Raw genomic sequence first — 23,251 nt, 5'->3', positions numbered from 1 at the left:
TTGAAAGGTCATTCATTGCTCTCTCTTTGGTTGGCTGTAACTGCTGCTCCAGCTTTGTGGCACAGGCCCGCTGGGGACATGTGGTAAATCCAATAATTCTTTGACCTCCATCCCACCACAAGGTGCTTATACTCAATCAACTCTCCTAGTCACCAAGATTCTTGGAAAACTCTTATCACATTCTTCTGAACTATCTACCTGTTTGCCTCAGGTTGTGGCAAAGAACCTCAGTATTTTGGGTTCTGCACCAAATTTTAGTGTTGAGGGGGTAATTTCCCCCCACATCACCGTGCAATGCTCCTCTGGACACCAGCTGGGTGTCCTACAATTCAACTCAATTCTAACGCTATCTACCCAGAGACAGCATCAGATTCTACAGGTAAAGGGCTCAGTCCCACAAGACCCTCCTCCACTTTGGATGCCAGCTGCAAGTCCCGGTTGTTTGTTACCTGTGCTTCTGACCTACTGGCTATAAATCAGAGGTTGCCACCATCCCCTCCTTGGGTTCATTTAATTTGCTAGAGCAATTCACAGAACTAAGAGAAAGCTGTTTACTCACTAGATTATTAGTTTATTACAAAGGCTATTAAAGGCTATGAATCAACAGCTAGATGAAAAGATACATAGGGCACGGTATGTGGGAAGGGGCACAGAGCTGCTATGCCTTCACCAGGTGCACCACTCTTCCCGTGTTCACCAACACAGAAGCTGTCTGAATCCCTTCTTTTTGCTTTTTTATGAAGGTTTTATTACATAGGCCCAATTGATTAAATCATTGGCCATTGATGATTGATTCAACCTCTATCATCCTAACCCCTTCCCAAAAATTAGGGGGTGGGACTGAAATTTCTAACCCTCTAATCACATGGTTGGTTCCCCTGGCAACCAGCCCCCATCCTTAGATGATTTCCAAAAGTCACCTCATTAACATAAACCTAGCTGTGGTGGAAAGGGGCTTGTTGTGAGTAATAAGACATCCATTTTACCTTTACAGCTCTGAATCAACTGCAGTAACTGAGAACAAGAGAGCAAGTATTATAATAAATGTTGTTCCCATTGTTCTCGTCACTCAGGAAGTTCCAAGGTTTTGGGAGCTCTGAGCCAGGAACTGTGGATGAAGACCAACTATATATGAGAAATATATTTTGGTCATCTGAATGAACAAAAATATATGTCAAAACCAAACTCTACACACTGAGTAAAACTAAGCAGGAAGATGAATTTATTGTAAGGATTTCGACTTGCAAGCCAGGAAACTCAAGGCGACAGAAGCAATGAGTTTTGAGTTGCTCACAGACTAAAGAGTTTTTATGGGATAAATGCAGAAGTTATTTGGCTTTTTCAGATGTGTTGCCTAGTGGTCTTCTTCCTTATTTGGGTAGGGGTAGCTGAGTCAGGGGAACAAAGAAGTCCAAAGATAGTGTAAACAAACTTGGTATTTGGGGATTGGCTGGTGTCTGGGGATTGACTGGTGTAACTTTGCTGATTTCTGAGAAGAGCTGGAAATTCCTGCAATTAATGTTAGGTAAGGTTAAGTTTCAGTTTTGTTTATTGTACCTGTGTTGGCCAACTCCATTTCTTCCCCATAAGTGACTCTCTTGTAGATTTCGTCCTACATGTATTTCTTATAAATCACAGAATCATACTCAGCAAGGTGGTAGGTCCTAATAACACTACCCTCTGCAGCCCTCAAATTTGCTCACTTGTGGGATTCATATTCTACATAGCTTGGGAATGGGAAAGGGGAAATTTGGCGGTTACTGTTGGAAGTATGGTGGTGGTTATGTGGGATCCTGCCACGACGGCAGCTCTCAACAAGCCTTTCAGAGGAGTGTCGATCCTGATAGTTGTAAGTTCTCTATTCTTAAAATATAGGCCACATGTGCCCAGCCTAAGTTTTGGTAGTCAATTCCTGGAAAACAAGATCGTATGTGGCATCTGACGCCATCTTGTTCATATTTACTTGTCTAAGTAACACTTTGAGGGTGTAAGATTTGTTAGTGAGCTTTAAGTAACCTTTCTTCCTGTTATTTAAATCTCATTAGTAGCTTGTTTGTTTGTTTAAATCTCATTAGCAGCTAACTCATTTAATTAACTGCAATTTTCCAGGATGTTCTTTGAGAAGTTTATGAGTATAGAAATATGAAATTCCCTTAAAGTATAATAAATAAATTCACCTCTTTCATCATTGACACATGATCTTTAATGCCAACAATCTAATAAAGGTCTTAGAGTAGACATAACATAAGTAAAGAGCAGAAAATGAGATATGTAGGAAAAGATTCAAAGGTCATTCAGCAAATAGGAACCTTTTTGCTGATAATCTTCTTTTAGCTGATAATCAAATAAGGAGAATGTTAGTCTTCTTTGTAAAAAAGAATTATCGTTCTTCCTAAAGAATAGAAGGAAGAGTGAATGAAGCGTTAACTGTAGCACTTGAATGGGTTAGAAATTCCAGCCAGTTGGAAATATTGAAGATTACTTTGGAAATGAAAGAAGTTTGGAATTGTTCCTTCTGGATTAAGACAGGACAATTTTCTCATTTGTTTGCTGTGATCTGGGACAGGTTAACTAAAGCAAGTTGACAAATTTGATAGCTTTTGTAAAGCTCAGTCCACTGTTAAATGTTAGAAACCCTGTGTCATTCTTAGAGTGGCCTCTGGAGGTCAGGGTTGAGGCACTGTGCATAGCTTAAGCTTCCTTGTTCTCTGTCATTGCAGTCAAAATACGGCAAATACCCATGTTTGGTTCTCCATCTGGTATCATCCATAAACTCTAAGTTTGTTTACTCAAAAAATATAATTCAAGCTAATATGCAACATTTTATGTTATTGGATATTTGACTATACATTAAATTTATACATTGAAGTAAGGCCCTATAATAATTTCTGTTAAAATAAAGAAGTTAGGGCTCTAAGAACATTTAGAAAATCTATTTAGACCTTGAAATATGTGAGAACTTGTAAAGTAATACGTATTAAGAATGAAGGTACTTCAAGTTCAAAATAATAGGATCATTTTAAGTTTTCTCACGTCCCTAAAATTTAGGATTGCAATCATTCTCTTAATTCAAAAGCATTTGGAAGCTCTCCAAAAATTTTAAAAATCATTTGGAACAAGACAGAATAATTTACCATTATTATTGTCCTTTAGTGTTTTATCAGCCCCAGTTCAGAGGATGGCAGGCAGCCAAAAAAAATCTTCCCCCGCAGTCCTCCCAAGCATCCTCAGTCCAAAAGTCGATGACTAGTGAAGTCCAGCATCCAGGAAAGGGAATTAGAGGAAGGGTCCATCTAAGAAGCTCTTTACCAGTGTTTGGAGCTGCAATCCTTCCTATTCTCTGGTTATTTTCTGCTTTCTTACCTTTTTAATTAATTAATTTATTTTTAAACCATGCTCCCAGATATCCATGAACATTTTGGAAAAATATCAACAGTAAGCTTATCTTTTTAACATCCAAGTAAAATTGCTGTATTTAGTTGTATATTGTGTGGTAGTAGCACTTGAGATGCTTCCAAATATTATTCAGTAAGAAAGAGCATGCCCTGGTAGTTCCAATAATGCCCGGACTTTTCCTACTGCTTCGAGTCCATTCTCTCATTCCTACCCTTCCCCCAAAACCTCCTTCTTTAACACTCCAATATCGGGGGCGGCCCGGTGGAACAGCAGTTAACTGTGCACGTTCTGCTTCGGTAGCCTAGGGTTCGCCAGTTCGGATCCCAGGTGCAGACATGGCACCACTTGGCAAGCCATGCTGTGATAGACATCCCACATATAAAGTAGAGGAAGATGGGCATGGATGTGAGGTTGGGGCCAGTCTTTCTCAGCAAAAAGAGGAGGATTGGCAGCAGATGTTAGCTCAGGGCTAGTTTTCCTCAAAAAAAAAAAAAAAAGAAAGAAAAAGAAATAGTGGATCTATAACAGAAACAGGGAAATCAGGAGAAAAACTGATTTGAGGGGAAAGATACTGGACAACGTAGAGTTTAAGGGACTAGAGTAGTGTTTCTTAACTCCAGGATTCCAATGTGGGAATCCTCTGAGTTGTTAAAAAAGAAAAGACTCCAATATCATCCTCTCCGTGAAACCTTCTCAAATGCCATCATGTGAATTTAACCACTCCTTGCTGGATTCTCCCATGGGCCTTGTATGCACCTCTATTAAAACTCATTCAGTGGCATGTTTTTAAGTTCTTTCATGTTCTTAAAATTTACAATTATAAACAGCAAGGTGATAGAGGGTAGTATTCAAAACATTTAAACACCAGTGGGGCACAGGTGTCCACCAGTCAGAATGGAATCCAGCTTGAAGTAACACTGGTGTGTTGGGGCTAAATAAGAATTCTTGGAACTAGCCTATGAGGTCTTTAAGGGTAGGATGCCTGTTGCATTCGACTTTGTATTTTTAGCACCTAGCACAGTACTAGGCAGATAGTTGATCAATAAATGTTTTATGAATAAATGAATGAGATATCCAGACAAGCTATGCGTTAATTCCAGGAAAAGTCCTGAAATCTTAGTAGGGACTTCAGGATTGCCTAGCACTTAGACGTTAGTTTACCTTGAGGCAAATGTGTTGTCCCTTATACTAGAGGATCCTAATGTCACACTCTCAGGACCCATGCATTGAGTCATCCCCACAGGCAAATTGCCCTGAGCATCTGCTCTCTCTCCCACTTTCCTCCTGTATTTTTGATGAATTAAATTGGATTTGAGGAAGAAGAGATAGTAGACAATCCTGTTTCCAAAAGAAAACAAAATCTATGATGCCATTTAAAAGACAATATGTAGTTAATTATTTAAAAGATATTAAAAGTTTTGAAGGCTATTATTCCCTATAAGTCATTTTTACATATGGTGGCATACATACTAGATGAGAGTCATTCTTCATTTCCTGTTTATCTATTGTGAAAAAGATTCTTTAGGTACAATTTGGGACTATTTAAAATGAGGAAATACATGTACAATTTGCCCCAGGACAGCAATTCTTCAGAGTCTTTTTTTTCAGCCTAAAAGTAAAGACAGAGTACATGTCAACCTGGTTCCCAACTATCTTTCCTGTGGGGAATTCCTTTATCTAGTCAGCTGGGAGGGCTTAGTTCCCTTCCACTTTTTCCTAGCAGTTGAAACTTTCTGCTCCGAGAGTGGCGGTTCCTTCTCTCCTACCCCAAGCAGCTGCATATATCTCCAAAACCTATGTCCAACTGAATAGACATGTCCAACTGAATTCTTTTGCTCATATTAGACTTTCTTGGGGGAACAAAGAAAGTTTGGGGCCAACACTAGTCAATTTGAGGTTAATTAGACCTAGAGAAAATAATTATTTACTTCTGCTTAATATAGTAGTTCTAAGTGATGAAAGCACAGTGAGGAGGAAGGGGCGTGAGTCGTGTCCCTCAGTGCATGTTAAAATGCAAAAAATGTAGGGCTATAGGAAGCTCTAAGCCTCCAGTCTGAGGTCCCAGCTTACTTCTAGGAGACAGTGTGATGGCAGGCAAATCCTGAAACTTCTGGCCAATTTTGTTCTCCTTGGAAATATTAAGCTTTTGGCTTAGTTCATCACTAAAGTAGTATCTGGCTCCAAAATCCTACAGTTTTGAAAGAGGCACCTAGCTATAGGTTTTGGTAGTTGTGAGTAAGCAGGTGATCAGTTGAGCATGTTCTCCCTGCCCAAGAGCCCCAGGCTGGGCTTTGTCGCCCCAAATGCCCTAAATGTTTGTATTGCGACAGATGCTCTCTCCTCATCCCACAGACAGTCCTCATCGTTCTGGAAATGGAAGCCCTATAATGTTTTTGGAGTCACTCCCTTTCATTTACTGATTGATTTCAGGGCACTTTCCCCTTCTAAAATGATGCCTGGCACATTATTCCAATGAACTCGACTACAAATTTGCTTTCTTAAGACATCAATATAAATATGTGAGTGATTTACTCTTCTGAAAGTGAGGCCAGGAGAGTGGAAAGGAGTCCTAAGGATGCATGCAAAAAGGGTGAAAGTAATAAACTTAATATTCAAAAATTGAACATTTGCTGTGGAAATGAGGAAAGTGCCATGCGAGAAAGAGCTGCTTTTTAGAGCCCCAGGCTCTGAGAGTGTCTGCTTCCAGATGAGAGTATGACATCTTCTCCAGTTTGCAGGTACTGAAAGCAAATTTTCTCAGTTTCATCAGGAATAGGTAAGTTCTGGAAGATTGGTTCATCCTAAAGGAATTTAGTTATACATAACAATGCTAGTTTGTTAATTTATAAGAAAAAATGCCTAAGAAGTAGATTAGAATTCCATGGAGCTCATCAGTAAATTGTGTTTCCTTTAGGAAAGTTTATCTACAAAGTCAAATCAATAGTAGGAAGCCGGTTGGTAACTATACTGTTATAGAGCGAGGAGTCACACAGTCTCCTGGGACAATTAAAATACTAGTTAAAATTGAGAAGTACTATCACCCATCTTCATCATAGGCCTTTATTTCTAAATGAGATTTAATCAGTTGCTGAGATGGTGGTGGAGACACACTCCTGAATTTTTACAATGGAATCTTTATATTTAGAATGACTTAGTCACCATAAACTTTAGTCCTTATGGGACTATACTTTCTCATAGAAGATATGGTATTTTCCAAGATTATAGTTCTCCCAACTTAAATGCTTTATTTTTTAAGGCACAAGGAATTGCTTGTTGAAATTTAGGAAATATAGCTGTTTGAGCAACCTATGTACAGATCTTTTCTTTAGAGGGTTATTTCTCAAGAAAATGTCAAAGCCAATCAAGTTTATGCTGGTTATGGTTAACTTTGGTTTCTTACCAATGTTCATAAGTGTGCCTTATTTTGGATCTGAAACCCTTATGTAAGTTTTCAGAAGTGAACTGAGATTGGTGTACAAGGCAAACAGCTTAACAACTACATAGTGGGTCTCAGGCATTTGTTGAAAGTTTGATGTATGTAGTGTAAATGGCAATCCTATTTTAATCTTCTATCTTTTTCACATTTTCTCCAAGGGAGGATTTTTCTATAAGACTCTATTGTCTGTTTTATACGCATGCAGATATAGTAGAACCTCAAATACATTGAATTCTCAGTTTTCATAATTTATTAAGGGTAATTGTAAAATGCAGTGAAAATTTCAAGATAAAGCCAAAGTAAGTTTCTTTTTAACTAGGCAGATTGATTCAACGCAAAATATTGAAACATTTGAAGTGTCTAAAATGAATTGTTTTTGATTAATTTAAGCAAGGTTGCTCAGGTCTTTTTCTTAACTTAAAAAAAAGAAACTCAGACAAAAGTCAAGTTAGTTACCTGGTTTAAAATATTGATTGCATTCACTGTTTTTTTAATTTAAAATAAAATCAGTAAAAAATTTCCTGAGATAGTTTGTTTAGGAGCCATTATACTAAGATGGTCTGTGTAAGAATACGTAATAAGCACTCCTTTGGAAGTAATTTTAGTGATCTTCTTAAAAATATCTACATAGCCTAACTTGAGGACTAATATTACCAGCAACAGTAACTCACTGTAACCATTACAGCATAATTTTTGTCTGGTAGAGTCATACTTAAGTTTGAATTTTCCCAGGAGAGACCAGAGTACAGAGAATGGGGAAGTAGGACTGGTGAGTTTAGAAGGGAAATAAAAAAGAAAAGAAAAGATGTTGAGCATAAAGTTGTCCTGTACAGTTGAGGTAGGGTTTAGGCAGCTGGACACCCTAGGTGGGCAAAGGGACATGACTTGTGAACGTAAAAAGAAGAAAGGAGGTACAGAAAAATGAATGGAGTAGTGTTTTCACACCTTCATAGATCCACACATCCTTATGCATTTGTGAGTTTGACTCCTGCTTGTGTGGTTGACAGAACCTCTGAAAGTCCTCTTAACCAAAAATCTCTCTTCTGACCTTCCTCCATAGTTGCCTGAAATTCTCATTATATTAATTTTGGGGGATAAAAGCAAGGCTGTCCTGTCCTTGTGTTCTGATCAGCCTACAAGCATCTTGATAACAAGGATTGTATCCTATTTCTCTGAATTCCCACACTGTGCATAACAGTGAATGTGTATCTATACAGACAACTTTTACATGTGAGGGAAGATGGGGCATCTTCATTTCTAGCTATTGAGACCTCAGTTCACCTTAGCATACCCAAGGGGCAGGAGGAGAGAAAAGCACAGCCTCAGTAGAAAGCCCAGAAAAGCATCAGGGTTGGAACCCTGACCCACCCTGGTTGGAGGAGGGTTAATCAGAGAGCCGTCTTGTTGATCAGGTACTCTGTGAGAGACTTGCATTGTCTTTCTGAAGATAACCTAACAGGAAAAGTATGGGCTTTAGAACTGAGTCCCAGCTGTGGGATTTTGCAGAAGTACCCTCTCAGCTTCAGTTCCCGACCTGTAAAATGGGATAGACAGTAACTACCCTGAACCTGAGGAATACAATTTCCTGTCTAGCTACCTAATAATTATGTCTGCACAAGTCGGCATGAGTGTCCACCTCTTTTACTGCTCCTCACCTCCCTGCCATCCCCCCTCTGCCTCTTCATATAGGTCAGGGATTAGCACAGTAAAGGTTATTGCTAGAAAAGGTTATTGCTGGTAAAGCTGGAAAATCTTCCATTTCCTTAAATAAAAGGTAAATCCTTGCTACATCCTGATTTTTCTTTCAAATAACATAAAGGTAAACATCAACTCAGCCCCCAGACAATTTCCAAATTAATGTAGCCAGATTTAAAGCCTTGTTCTGGGACCTTGGATGACATTTGCGAATCTGGTTTCCTATACCTTTGTTCAATTGAGATCCATTGGTACACATTTGAGTACACTTTTCAAGGCTACAATTTGCAGAATTTTAATAGGGCAGGAAGTTTTCATTGCTGTTACTCCTTAGATTTCCTGATTATACAGAAGCTAGATTTTCTTGGTCTTAGAATGAGGAGGGAAGCAAAGTGGTGGGTTGTTTATTTTTTTCATGATCTAATCTCTGCATGTTGCGTATCATTGCTTTTTGTAGTGTTCTTCTTGCTTCCGGTATTTTAAACTATCTTTTAATGTTTCAGTTGATGTTGTATATTGAACAGATGTCTTAAATTATTTGAGCGTGGCATTCAGAGAATCCTAAAAAGAATTAGTTTTAAAAATCATTATTTTTCACTTTTTCAAAAACTGGTAAAGTGCTTTCTCTAGTTTTTTTTCTTTCCATAGTAATGTTCTTGATTTCATCTTTTAAGGTCGATATGTTACCTCATATCTATATTAAATTCACTGGAGCAAGGCCCTGAGTACATTTGTCAAATGTCCAATTTGGCAATAACCAAGTTAACGAGTAACATTTGTTATTAATTATATCAATAAAAACATCATAATCTTACAACTCTGTTTCAAGCCTAATAGAGTAGGAGGTTTGAGGGAGAAACATTCACGAGCAATTAATGGACTGCTCTTTAGAAAAAAATGATGAAAATCATTTTAATAGCCTCTTTGCATCCTAAACAGACTTCAGTCAAATCAAACCATCTCTGGCTAGAAAAAATGTAATCGGTTTCTCAAAATTAAATCCAATGAACTTGTCTCTGCAGAAGGTCAAGTAATATACTCTCATGAAAGAAAACCGTTCCTCATTTAACGCATCGTTATTAAAAAGGTGTTCTATTTTCCTGTTTGGGTTCTGTCTGTTTTTTTTATTACTGCATATTAAAGTAACCGTCTTGCCAACATGCAAATGATGTGCTAACCGAACATAGCTTAGATGAAAGTGATGATGAAAGGGCCAGAGAGACCTATCAGCTACATTATTATGCCTAAGCAAGGGAAAAGTCTTAGAGCTACCAGAATTTTCCTCTATTTTATGTTTACATGACTCATAAAAACAAGTAAAAATTAAAATACGGTAGATTGTTTTCTCCTTTTTTAAAAGGAAAACAGTCTAAGAATATTATAGAAACTTAGATTTTGTTATCTCCGTCTTGGTGCAAGTCAGACACCCCATATTTTTTAAAGAATGTAAAACAGAGGAAGAGAGAGGGACAGGGAGAGAGAGAAAGAGACAGAGAGAGAGGAAAAAAGACCAGAGAAACATACACATTTTGTCATAACAGGGAATGGAGTAGTGTTCACTGAAAATATCTTGCCAAATGCTACCGGACACTTTGAATGCTTATGGCATTTAATTCTTTGAGGTAGGTATTATCCTCAATTTAGAGTTAAGGAAACAAAGTCTTATAGTGTTCCAAACAACTTGTCCAAGACCGCAAGCTACCAGTGGTGAACCTCATATCTTAATGACTTTGAAGCCTATGATCTTTTCATCGTGTCATGCTAGACCAAGGCATGTACCTAATTTTTGGTAAGGAAAACCCATTCCAATTTTACTAAAATGAAATTTCAATATGTCATCGTTACTTTCCAACCTAATTGAAAAGTTGATTAAATTCCAACATAATGGAGATTACAGTGCCTTGGTAGATAAAGATTTGGTGTGTGTTTGTGTGTGCGTTTATTTCTTTGGTGAACTAAGTCTTGATGCCCTACAGAAAACGGCTGCTTGTCAGCTAGAAGCTGCAGACACTTTTCATCTGAGCTGGTTAGACTGATTTTCTTCTCTCCTTGTCCCTCTTTTGTGGTCCATGGATAATATGTTCCCCAGTAAGGGTAAGAGAAGCTGTAGATGACCAGGAGTGTTACAAATGCCAGTATCTTAAATACAGCTTCTACTGGCAAGACAAAAGGTTTCTAGTGAGATGAGCTGAGTCCAGCTCAGAGGATAGTGCTGTGGTCTAAAGGTCCTAGGACAAAAAGATACCTCACATGGTCTGGTTGCTGGCACCTGGGCCCTGAGACTTGGCTATATTTTTTTCTGTTTTTTTTTTTTTAATTGAGATATAACTCATATATCATGAAATTTACCATTTTAAAGTGTATAATTGAGTGGTTTTAGTATATTCACAACGTTGGACAACCATCATCACTATTGAATTCCAGGACATCTTCATCACCCCAAAAAAGAAGCCCCATTGCTCATTAGCAATCATTCCTCCTTTCACCATTTCCCAAGTCCCTTGCAACCAGAATTCTACTTTCTGTCTCTACAGATTTCCCTATTTGGCTAGTTTTTATGCCATTACAAGGCCACACGTTTGATGATATTTCCTGTTACTGTTAGCTGTGCTCCCATGTGGGACACTGAGCAATCCGGTAGGTTGAGTTTCCCAGGATGTTCAGTGAGGAGTCCAGTAATTTCTTCATACCCCTTCATATGTATCCAGCCTTAGTTCTGGCACAAAGATTACATTTTCCCCCGGAGTTTGTAAGCTTCTTCTGGACTCCCTTGAGTTGTGGACATTAGAAAAACCATTAGGAACTCAATTAAATTTGAATCCTAACTAGAAATGTCTAACCTCTAATATCCTCACATAAGCAGATATTATTCATTTGGCCCATTACTTCAATCTGTTTTTTCTCTTTGTTCTTGAATTTCACCTCTCCAGATATGGTTTGTGTGCATTTAATAGCTCTAAAAGACTTTTGAATCCCTTGAAATCAGTTGCCAAACCCAGAAACCCAAGAATCGTCTTAGATCTTTCTTCACGTTTTTATTCTGCCTCCTCCTCCGCACCAATAACCCATTACCAGACTCCGGAGATTTTAACAACCCACCAAAATATCTTCCCTACTCTCTCCGTCATGTCTAGATCCCTGCCACTGTCACAGCCCCACCAAAATGGCATAATTATGATGACTGGACTACAATCACTTCTCTCCTGGTCTCCCTGCCTCCCATCTTGCCCCACTTCATTATCCTCTACAATGCTCCCAAATCTGTTTATAACCCGCCCCTCATTTTAAAATTCTTGAAAATCTCTCCAGAGTTTTCTGGATGAAGTTCAAAACATACTAGTCCCTCCACAGGCTGCTCTTAGGTCCACCTTGCACAATTTCTCATTTGTGACCCTCCCTGCACCCACACTGAATGGCTGGTCTGCCCCTGAATGTGTCACTCAGCTTCAAGTTCACTGTCCCTGCACATACCTTTGCACGATCTAGAATGTTATTTCCTACTTTATTCTTCTATTAATCTTTATGTTCTACCCTCCCTTGTCTGGAATGTGGGCCCTTTGTGGACAGAGACTGTCTGGTTTTTTCATCTCCACACTAAGCCCTCTGCTCCTTACTCTGCTGAAGCACTTCGCACCCTTTCCTCACTTTTCCATGATGTCAATGCAATTCTCAGTGTCTCCAACTTTATGTTGTAAATGTATCAAAAGCACAGATTTATAGTCTATGGCAGCTAGTATAATATCTAAGAAGATAGCCAATATTTGTTGAATGGAAGAAAGGAAAGAAAGAGAAACAAGGGAAAATAAAAAGCAGCAGAACGAAATGCTACTTGTCTCCATGTGCTGCAGTAACTCATAATGAGATTCAGCACTTTTCTCTGAAAGCCTTCCAGGCTGGAAAGCAGAAGTGAACAAAACAAGTTTTATACTGTTGTTTGGAAGATTTTTGGAGGATGTGAAGGAGACAATTTGTAACACGAAACACCTGGTAAACTTCATAAAAGTACCTATTTGAACTTTTTGGTGTTCCTCTCTGCTCCAAGAAGACACAACAATACTTAATGTAGGTGCATGGCACAACACAGCATCAAAATACAGGAGGCAAAAACTGATAGAGCTGCAAGGAGAAATAGATTAACACACAACTATAGTTGGAGACTTCAACACTCCTCCATCAGAAAGGGACAGATCCAGCAGGCAGAAAATCAGTAAGGACATAGCTGAACTCAACACCACCATCAATCAACTGGATAGAATGGGCATCTATAAACTACTTCATCCAACAACAGCAGAATACACATTCTTTTCAAGCTCACATGGAAATTCACCAAGATAGACCACATTTGGGGCCATAGAACACACCTTAACAAATTTAAAAGAATGGAAATAATACAACGTCTGCTCTCAGATCATGATGGAATTAAACTAGAAATCAGTAAGAGAAAGATAGATGGAAAATCTCAAAATACTTGGCAATTAAACAACATGCTTCTAAACAACAGATGGGTTAAAGAAGACATCTCAAGTGAGATTTAAAAATGAACACGTGGCTTATCAAAATTTGGGGATGCAGAGAAAGCAGTGCTTAGAGGGAAATTGATAGCATTGAATGCATATATTGATAAGAATCAGATCAGTTCATGCCATGCACCTCGGGGAAGATTCAGAACTTAGAGGCACCCATTATTGCACAAGACTGGGATAAGACATGGGGCTGAAGACAAAAAGAATTGGTTAAAAGCCTCCTGGAGAGACAATTAGACCTAATGATCCTTTCCTCCATCCCCTGTAGCCCAATGCTGTCAAGAAACTGGAATTTCACCTTGTAGAGAGTAAATCTCAAAAAAAAACAAGGATAACAGCAGACGGGGGAGAGCTGCTGCAATAAAATGGTGATAAAGTGGCGATAAAGACTACATACGGAAACTTGACACCCTCCTCCAGTGCTCCTTGCTGTGTGAGCATTCGGAGTCAGGTATATGTTTTCAATATTCCCTGGATAAATCTTAGAGAATTTGCCTGTGGAGAAACTGAAGCATTCCAAAGAAAAGGCCTGTGGATACTGTGCTGGCAGGAAAGCAGACTCGCTCTAGATGATTCAAATGAAGAGACATTAATGAAAGAATTATTTGCAGTCTGTAAGTGAACAAACGAGGGATGAAGAGCCACCTAGCAATGAGCAATAGCAGAGAGCCTTTGTATCCCCAGGGTTGAGGGGACAATGGAGGGAAACAGAGGCCAGTGAGAAGTGTAAAATTGGAACAAAGACCTCACTGCAGAAACTGAAGTGTGGAGAGTTACAAATGCTGCTAAAGACTGTGCTGAAGCAGGGAGGGATCAGGGGAAAATACCCTGATCTTTGTGCCCTTCTGCTCACCAGTATCCTCATAGTATCTCCCCACCAAAGTCCAGTTGTTTAGGGAGCCCAGGTGTGTCATTATCAGGGTCAGTCTCCTGGGACACAGAGTAGGACAGAGAAGAACGGGGAAAAGATGTGATGTTGGACAGTGCATAAACAGAATATCTAGCAAAGGTCTTGACATTTGGAGGCGCTCTAATGAGACCTCTGTGCTCCAGTTTTAAGACTCTGGAAGTCTGCAAGCATGTACTTCCAAGTAGCTCTTTAGTGCCACACTCTTAAATATGGATGGATAGTCAAGGATTACCCAATAGTTTGGAAAGGTCTCCAACTTGAAAGACAGTTGAAAGACAAATCAACCAAATAATCACTCAAAACTGAAGAACTCCAGAGGACAAAGAGAGAAAACAGGGGACACAACACAGTATATTTAAGTCTGTATCCTCAGAACAAAGATATTTCATTCATAAAACAAAAACAGAATGATATTTTTAAAAAAGTAATGGAAACATTGAGCTTTCAGAGGTGAAGAATATGGTAAACAAAATAACTCAGTAAAAGGATTATAAAGTCAAGGAAATCTTTGCGAAAGTAGAACAGAAAGACAAAGAAATTTAACAGAGAGAAAATTAGATGATATATCCATGAGACCTGACATTGAACTCATAAGAGTTCCCGAAAGAGAGAACAGAGAAAAGTGGAGGGGAGAAAATTTTCAAACAATGAATCCAATAACATCTGCATTGCTGAATAAGATGCAGTTTCAGAGTGAAACGCATCACTGAGAGTCAGTGCAACGAACACAACTTCAAACCACCAGGAATGACAGAAATTTTCTCAAAGCTTTTAGAGAGAAAATGACTTGATATTCAAGGAATTGAGGACAGTGGCCTTAGACTTCTCTAGAGCAACACTGGAAATTAGAAGGCAATAGAAACAAATCTTCAAAATTAAGAGGGAAAAACGACTTTTTACTTAGAATTCTATACCCGTCCCAATGATTTGTCAAGAGTGAGACTAGAAAAACACTCTTTCAGGCATTTAAAGTCTCAAAAATTTATTTTTTTGTGCCATGTTTTAGATGTTAATGAAGAATGTAATGCTATTAAGTCAATAGATTCTACTAAATTAGTGTCTCCAGGTGAGGGGAGAGAGGAAAAGGGGAGTCCCAGCTTTGCAGCTGTATGTCAGGCATTGAGAGAGACCAGTCTGGATGGAAGGAAGAGAGAGTTCAGGAAGGATGTGTCTGAAAAAAACGACCTAATTATCTGATGTGCTTATTCGTGGTGATTAACACTGCCTTCCCATGTCCCTCAGCTTGACGAAACTTTAGCCAGTCTTCTGCCTGACTATGTAGGCCTCTGATATCCCTTTTCTTAGCACAGACATTAACCTTAGAAAACTTGCAGTTGTACATTCTTTCTCGGCCCCTTTGAGATGTAAATCTTCTCCTAGCTTCTTGCCAGTTGTATAACCCTGGACTATCTTTCTCAAGGACCTGTGTGGGAGCCATCCCTTTGAAATCTAATCACCACAGAAGATAGGGCCTCTCTCTCCTAATCTCTGTGGAAGGGTAGGAGCTTTACTTCGAAAAGTACCAATTAGCAAACAAAGATGGCCTAATTACCTCAATCAACCTCTCAGCTAATGTCCTCCAGCACTTGCCCACTAGCTCACCCAGAGCTTGAAAACTCTCCCACTTTTTGCTAGGGAGGAGTTGAGTCCAGGCTGTCTCCCCTGTTGCAGTAGGCTTGACCCCTATTGCGATAGTCTGGAATTAAGTCTTACTTGCCTGTTCAATCTGTCCAGTGCATTTTTTCTTTGACATTTGAGAACATAGCATTAAGAGGAATTTATTCATTGTACTGGAGAGTCTAGGAAGAATTCACGATAGTGACACAGAAAGATAAAGGGAGAAGAAATAAGTGATTGTTAAATTCAGTGTTTTCTGGCTCTCCCTTGCTCTGTTCCTGAGCTCCCCTGCCCAAAGAGGCCCGTCTCTTACTTGAACCACATAGTGTATTTTGCTTACACTTATTTCTTATACAATATTTTGTTTCTCCTGGAATGCTGAATCCTTTTTCTCCATAATAGGAAGTCTATAGGTTTAATTCCTGTCGTCTAATTTTCTCCCCTAATCCAAACTTAACATGGCATCTAAACTTCCTAGCTTCTTTGATTTAAAGTCCTGGTGAGGACAATGGTTTACATGTACACAGCGCTTCACAAACTGGAGAGTGCCCTTACTACACCATCTTATTTGATCCTTACAGAAACCTTGTAAGGGGAGGTTTGGTGCTGGATTCAGAAGAGTGTTGGTTGATATTCTAGATTTAGTCAAGTTTTTTCATCTCTTTCAGCCTCAATTTCTTATTTTAAAGTGAGGTCTGTAGCACAGCTCATGGGACAGTTGCGAGGATTAAATGAGATAATGCGTGTAAATGCTTTGCACAATACCTGACATAGTCAATGCTCATTAAGTCTCTGAAATTATTATTATTATTATTATTTTACAAGGGAAGAATACATTTAGTATTCTATTTAATCCCAATAGAAGAAAAGTAACTGTATCATAAAACAGGGGCTTACCTGTATAGCTTTGGATTCCAAAAGCAATTCATATCCACTCTCTCATGCTGTCTCTCTAAACGTGTGTTTTCTAGGCAATATCTTCATTAGGACCCACAACTCACTAGCATAGATTAGATGTTTAGAACACTAAAAGATATGTTTTGAAAGTCAGTGTGTGCCAGAGTGTGACAGGGAAGAAAATATTGGATCATCAGCAGTGGTGGGGAGGGGGACAGAACAAGGGAGGCTTGAACAGTTAGGAGGCCAGAGGAAGGGACAGAGGGGCTGAGATGGGAGTCACTAAGATGAGGAAGAGCAGAGGCATCAGAAATGTGCAGCACGATGCGCCTGAAGACCAACTGCGCGTGCCTATCATTCATATGTGGTGGGCCCTGCCATCTATTGTTCTACACAGTATTGGAATAGCCAGACAAAGTAATATTCTTGAAGGGAGGACCACCGGAACAGGGACGGGTCATGTTTTTAACATTTAATTTAATTGATCCATCGGGCAAAAGGGAAAGTGGCGTTCCGTAGAAGATTTTTAAAGCAGAAGTGCCTGGGCTTGAACAGACTGTGAGTGGATGTTTCTCTGAGAACAGCCCAGACCTGGAAACTGAGCCATCTCTATGCAGCTCTGCCCTAGACCTGCTGTTGTTTTCACTTTCTGATGTCTTTGTTCAAACCATATGGTGTAGGAACAGTACATATTTGTAAATAAATAGACTATGCTTCTAGAGTCCTTCTGTGCAAGTCACTTGTTTTCATCTCAGATTTACCACTCTCTTGGAAGAGAAAATGGACTTGAATTTAGAAAACTCTGGACCCTTAGAGAACTCATACGATTATTTTTCACTGCGTTTATTTGCATTTCTGACACAGTGCTAAGCCTCAGCATGACAGAATGTGTACAATTGAGAGTTATTTACTTATTTATTGTTTTGCTGAGGAAGATTGGCCCTGAGCTAACATCTGTTGCCAATCTTCCTCTTTTTGCTTGAGGAAGATTCCCCTTGATCTAACATCTCTGCCAATCTTCCTCTGTTTTTTATGTGGGTTGCTGCCACAGCATGGCCGCCTATGAAGGGTGTAGGTCTGTGCCTGGAAATCGAACCTGGGCCGCCAAAGCAAAATGTGCCGAACTTAACTACTAGACCACAGGGCCTGCCCTGAGAGCTATTTTTTGATTTTGCAATGTTTCGTTTTTAATAGTTGAAGGGATTTCCAAAGTGAGTGTAACCATTCATATCCTGTCTTAATTCCTCCTTTGAGAAGATTTTCAGTGATTTTGAATTTAATTTCATGTTTTTGAATACTTACGATACCTAAATTCTGGGTGGATTTTGAAGATGTTAAAATAGGCAGCTTCACAGTTATCGAAGGACAGAGGGAGTACTGGATGGGGTGGGGGCATGGGGTTGGGGGCACTGGGTTAGGCCTTCTGCCTTCTCAAAATTGCAAGCTGTTGGCAAAGGCTTTTTTTTTGGACTGCTGAGTGATTCAAGCTGACTTTGGCCCTAATGATCTTTCAGTAGATTCTCCAGCATGTTCAGGCTGGAAGGAACCATTGGAATCAATCTAGTCCAATCTCCTCCTGTTTTACAGATGAGAAAACCAAGATCCAAAGAAGCATAGCCAATGTTACACAATTTCTAGAAAGATCAGGTCTTCTTATATGTAGTAAAGTATTTTATCTACTATGTACATTACCAAAAACATCTTCAGAACTCACACTTATAAGTACAAACGGTTACTAGGTGCCTCTTCAGGTTCCCCATCACCAGAGGCCTGCTCAGCCCCGCAGGCCACCTCATTCACACCATCCGGCTCACTGGTCCCTGAACGCCATTTACATTCTCTCCTCTGCTCATCACTAAAGCCTTCCCACTCCTTATGTCATTCCACAGGTGCCAGCTGACTTATCTGATAAAATAATAATCAATTTGCTAACAAGATGAAAGGCTCAAATAGGAAAAGATTCCCCCTATATGTTACTACTTTGCAGGAATTTCTGAGCTGGCTACTGCTGTCCTCTTCTCCACCATACTATTTGTAGTGTTGCCACATTAAGCCTGACCCTAGAAAAATATGCTTGCCTTTGGTTTGCTTCAGGCTTTTCCCAAAGAGCTCAGGTTCCTTGCTTTAGTATAGGTCCAGTTTGGGTATAGTCCCTGTTTTTTGGGGGATTTCATGATGAAATATTTGAGTGAATGAATGCCTTTGCCTCTCAGAATCCAGAAGTCAGACATAATCCTTACCCATACCTCTGTGCTACCTCTGAAGATTTCCACTGTGGCTAGCCTTTCTCCTAAGGTGAGGATTTTGTTTTGATGTATTTATTCAACTGTAGACAGACCAGTGTCTTCAAGGCTTTGCTGGATGGGATTCAAAGGTGAGTAGTCCTCAGATCCTTCCAGAAAGAGTTCAAAAGTTCACAGCATTATTAGGAAAATGACAACTGCATACATGACCAAGTACACAGTGCCCCAGGAAAACATTCTCTTATGGGAATTTATGAGGGGTAAGTTTAGTCCAAAAGTTATGAACACGAACCCGAAGGCAAGAGAATCCTGGGTTCAAATCCCACCTGAGCCCATTACTAGCTATGTGACTTTTGGAAAATTAATTAAACTCTCCATGCCTCAGTTTTCCCATCTATAAAATGATGGATAAAAATGGTGTATATTTTGCTGTAAAAATTAAATAACTAAATACATATAAAGTTATAATAAGAATTATGTATTCTATATTATAATTCTCTCTATATACACAGAATGTCATGTTTGAAGAAGCATTTACTGTGGTTCTCTCATGTGACTCTCACGTTGTTTCAGTTCAACAAACATAAATTGATCAACTCCGTAAGTTCTGTGCTGGACTCTGGCAATGCTAAAATTAGTAAGAGAAGGTCTGGTGTTAAAGGGTTCATGGTTCTACTGAGGAAAACAACACTTTCATGTCTCTCTTGATTGACCTTAATCCTCTGAATCATCATCAGCTCTCTGTGCCTTGTAGACAAGGCATATGAAGAATCAAACCGATCACAGAACCTTCCTTCAAGTGATCCACACACCCTATGGGTCACAGGCCCTGTTTCTGTTTACACAACTTCATCTCTGAATATTGGCTCTACACTTCCCTCCCTCTGCCATAATTCTCTGAGGTCAGCAGTTCAGAAAATTGATTTCTTTAAGTCAATGTTTAATTAGTATGTCCGGAAGCATATCTTCCTAGAAAGAGATAATTAACTTGATTTCATTTCCACATGACTGTCCCGTGACAAGCCGAATTCCTGGAGTAAAAACCTGTGTCATTTTCCTTCCAAAGGGCAAGCAGTTAGGCACTTAGCTAGGCTTTTCCCTCGCCATCAGAATCACCATCCTGATGGCTAAGGGAAAGTCTCACTATCTGCCTGCCCCTTGGACTGAACAGAACATGAGTTAGCAAAGAATTTTTGGCAGAATCTGCTACTTAGATGACCGTCTGGCCTTCCCTGAAATGTGTAAACTTTGCAAAGAGAGAGAAGTTTAAACAGCATAAAGGGAAAAAAGGTGTATATTTCAGTCTTGTGATTCAGAAATAGCAAACCCAGAGCCATTTACCAGTAAGAATTACAGGAATGAAATAAAGATATAGTAAAAGTCTGTTATAAAACATTTCCCTGTGTAATGGATATGTTCTTTCAAAATAAAATCATGTTCCTCAAATTAGTCTGATATATCAAGTCACGGGGAGCGAATAAAATGGATTTGATGTTTGAGGCTATGAGAAGCTGAGTAGAACTTGGAGAAATAACATAACTTCTTGGAGACTGAATGTGCTCATCACTATAACAGAGAGAGCAATAACTGTCACAGAGCCATGCATGTGTAAAATAAGAAATGCAAAGTCTCTGACACATAGTAAGCATTCGAAAAATAATATTTATTGTGACCTTTTTTCTTGCATCATAATGGAGTGTTACTCTAATTGACTGAGTTTTTTTCATAGTATAAAGGGGACTCATAATTTTTTGGTTAGAAATAACTTCTCCCAATCAGTGGTGAAATATTGATTAGAAGCTGCAAAATGACAAGGACAATCCTTCCTCTCAAAATTTTCAAATTATGTAATTATTAGTCAAATATTTTTCAATTTGTCTGGATAAAAATGCTCAATATGCATTCAAGCAAAAAGGGTAGAAATCTAAGCCTATTTGTAGAAAGAATATCAGTCACTGCTCTCATTCTAAATGAATAACACCATTTAATAATACACAGTCTAGAAAGATGGAGGACAGGTCTGTGATTCTTGTCATTGTCACCTAGAGGGGCTTCTAAGGAAGTGGCATTCATAGCAATGACAGAGGCAAATGAGGAGGGGAGAAAACTGGGGCACTGGGGGTAGTTGAGCAAACTTCGCAGTGTCAGAGTAAGGAAGACATTTTCAGAGAAGTAGAAACAGAGAGAGGAAATGAAGAAAGGAAGGTACAAAAAGACTAATCATGGCACCAAGGAAAGAGGAAGAATGCTGTTTGTCTGTGATTCCAGGATGTTATTTTACAGAATGAAGTGAACTCACTAACGACGGTTGTCCTGCGGTTGCTTCCTATGGGTAGAAAGTTAAATACTATTTTGCATGAACTGCAGTGTGGTACTAGTCAGATTTCTTTGATGATTTATCCCCAATTTTGCTAACATAGCTTGGCATGTGAGAAACTGCTCTCTCAGCAGCCATAAATTTTCTAAAAGTTTCATTTCATTTTAGGGAGAAAATGAAGTGTCCATTCCAATAGCAATAAGAAAGAATAAATCCCATTCTAAGCACATATTTCTTGGTGTGAGCTTATAAATACGATTTTTACTAGACTGTTTCTCTTTTTCTTGTGAATTAATTTTGAGTTGCTGCTTTAAGATATTCAGAGTAGGCACAGATCCATAGGAAGATAAGCAAAAAGGATTATGTGTCAGAAACAGTTTCTTTTCTTAAAATCATCCACATTTGTATGTCATGGCTAATGTCCATTGATGCCTAGCAAATTGGCAGACTGTGGCTATATTGACAATTCCGTTCTTAAACTAATGGTTTATAGGGACAGTTAGCTTTGTCTTTAGGCTTCTGGCAGCCCAGGGCAAATTTTTATTTCTTTGCATCTGCTCACCACTTAATTCATAATTATCATTCTGGATACAGCCAGAGTTGGTAGCGATAGTTCTAAATTACCACTTTGGACAAGCATATAAATGATGAAATCTCATTTATGACTGATGTCTCTGCTGAAAAGATTATTTCTGATGTTGTTTACATCTTTCATCTGTGATTGATAAGTCACAAACCAGTATAATTTTGCTGTAATAGCTAAGATAATGAATTTTCCTATTGTATTTTCTTTCTCTTTGTTTCCTTTTCAGTTTTGAGGACGCTTCAGTCTGGACCCCTGGAGGCTATTTTTCTCTTTTCTTCTTATCAATAACTTAGGTAGTCACACAAATTACACTATCTATTATTGGATTAGTCCTCATTTTATTAGAGATTAAAATGTTGCATAAAATGAGGGTGTGTTCCATAGGTAATGTTTAAATCCTGAGAATCATGTTATACTGGCAATAAAGTTTCCATTACATTTCAAGGTTTAAAACTTCAGTCCTAACAATGACAGCTTTTTATCTCTTTGGGAGGCACTAAAATGTCAGAGGTGTTCTGGTTGAATCTGTGGATTAGGCAGCTCTTCCTACTTGAAGAGTTTGGAGGTTTGGATAATGAACACTGAACATAATGATGCTACCGATGGCCTACAGTGAGGCGTGGTGACCAACTCTGCCATGGACCCTGAAGGGAGGCCGCTCTTAGGAAGTGGTCCTCATGGTGATCACTGTTGATCTAATGAGCTCTAATGGTGCCACCACAGCCAGGACATCTGCTGGAGACAGAATGCAGTCCAAGGCCAGCCTCTCCCATCACCTTGCAACATCATAGGACACAGGAAGATGGAGGCAGAGATTGGAGTGATGCATCTACAAGCCAAGGAAATATCATGATATATGGATATATGTATGTGTGGGGGTAAACATATGCAACAAGCAACTCAGAGTTATGGTAAGTCTATGAATTAATAGGGTGAGAAGAAAAATAGATACTAACTTTTCCTTTTGAGACACAAAGAGAAACATCTAGCTATGGTGTAGGTTTGGCTAGCCTTTTATGTAACACTTCTTTCTGTTTATGATTTTGGTTCTGAAAATCATTTTCCTCTCTGTGTAAGAAAGGAAAGAAGAAAGAAGAAAGGAACATTTCCATTCTGTGTAAGAAATACACACGGGTATGAGTGGAACCCTTGTAACCTGGACTCAGGACTGTTAGATCCCAACAGGACTGCCCTGTTTCTGGATGTTAGAGGTGGAGAGTGGATAGGTATAGATATTCAGCTCCAAAGGAAGTGTTATTTTGCCCTCTAAATCCTTTGGGCACAGATATACTTATATACTTCCACTAATACCAAAGTTTAAACTCTCTCCATCCAAGAATTTGTAGTTTTCCTTCTATTTAGTAGAAAGGATTTTTAGATACATCTTTCTTACTTAAAACTCATTTCCCCCATTTTCCCACTGGGTTTTAAGATAAAAAGCCAACCACTTTTCTATTTTGGTAGGTTGGTATTTGGAACAAGTACACAGTGCTCCTATTTTAACTCTATTTTGAGGCCTTCTTTTTTTCTCAAAAGAAGCATTTTTAAAAGAAAAATTTTGCTTGCTGGAGTGAATGATTTACCAGCCAGGCAAAAGAGCAAGGAAATTACTCACGTTAAAATCTCGGAAC

This window comes from Equus quagga, chromosome 8, assembly GCF_021613505.1.
Source record: "Equus quagga isolate Etosha38 chromosome 8, UCLA_HA_Equagga_1.0, whole genome shotgun sequence".
NCBI lineage: Eukaryota > Metazoa > Chordata > Mammalia > Perissodactyla > Equidae > Equus > Equus quagga.
Note: the sequence above shows the minus strand (reverse complement) of the source record.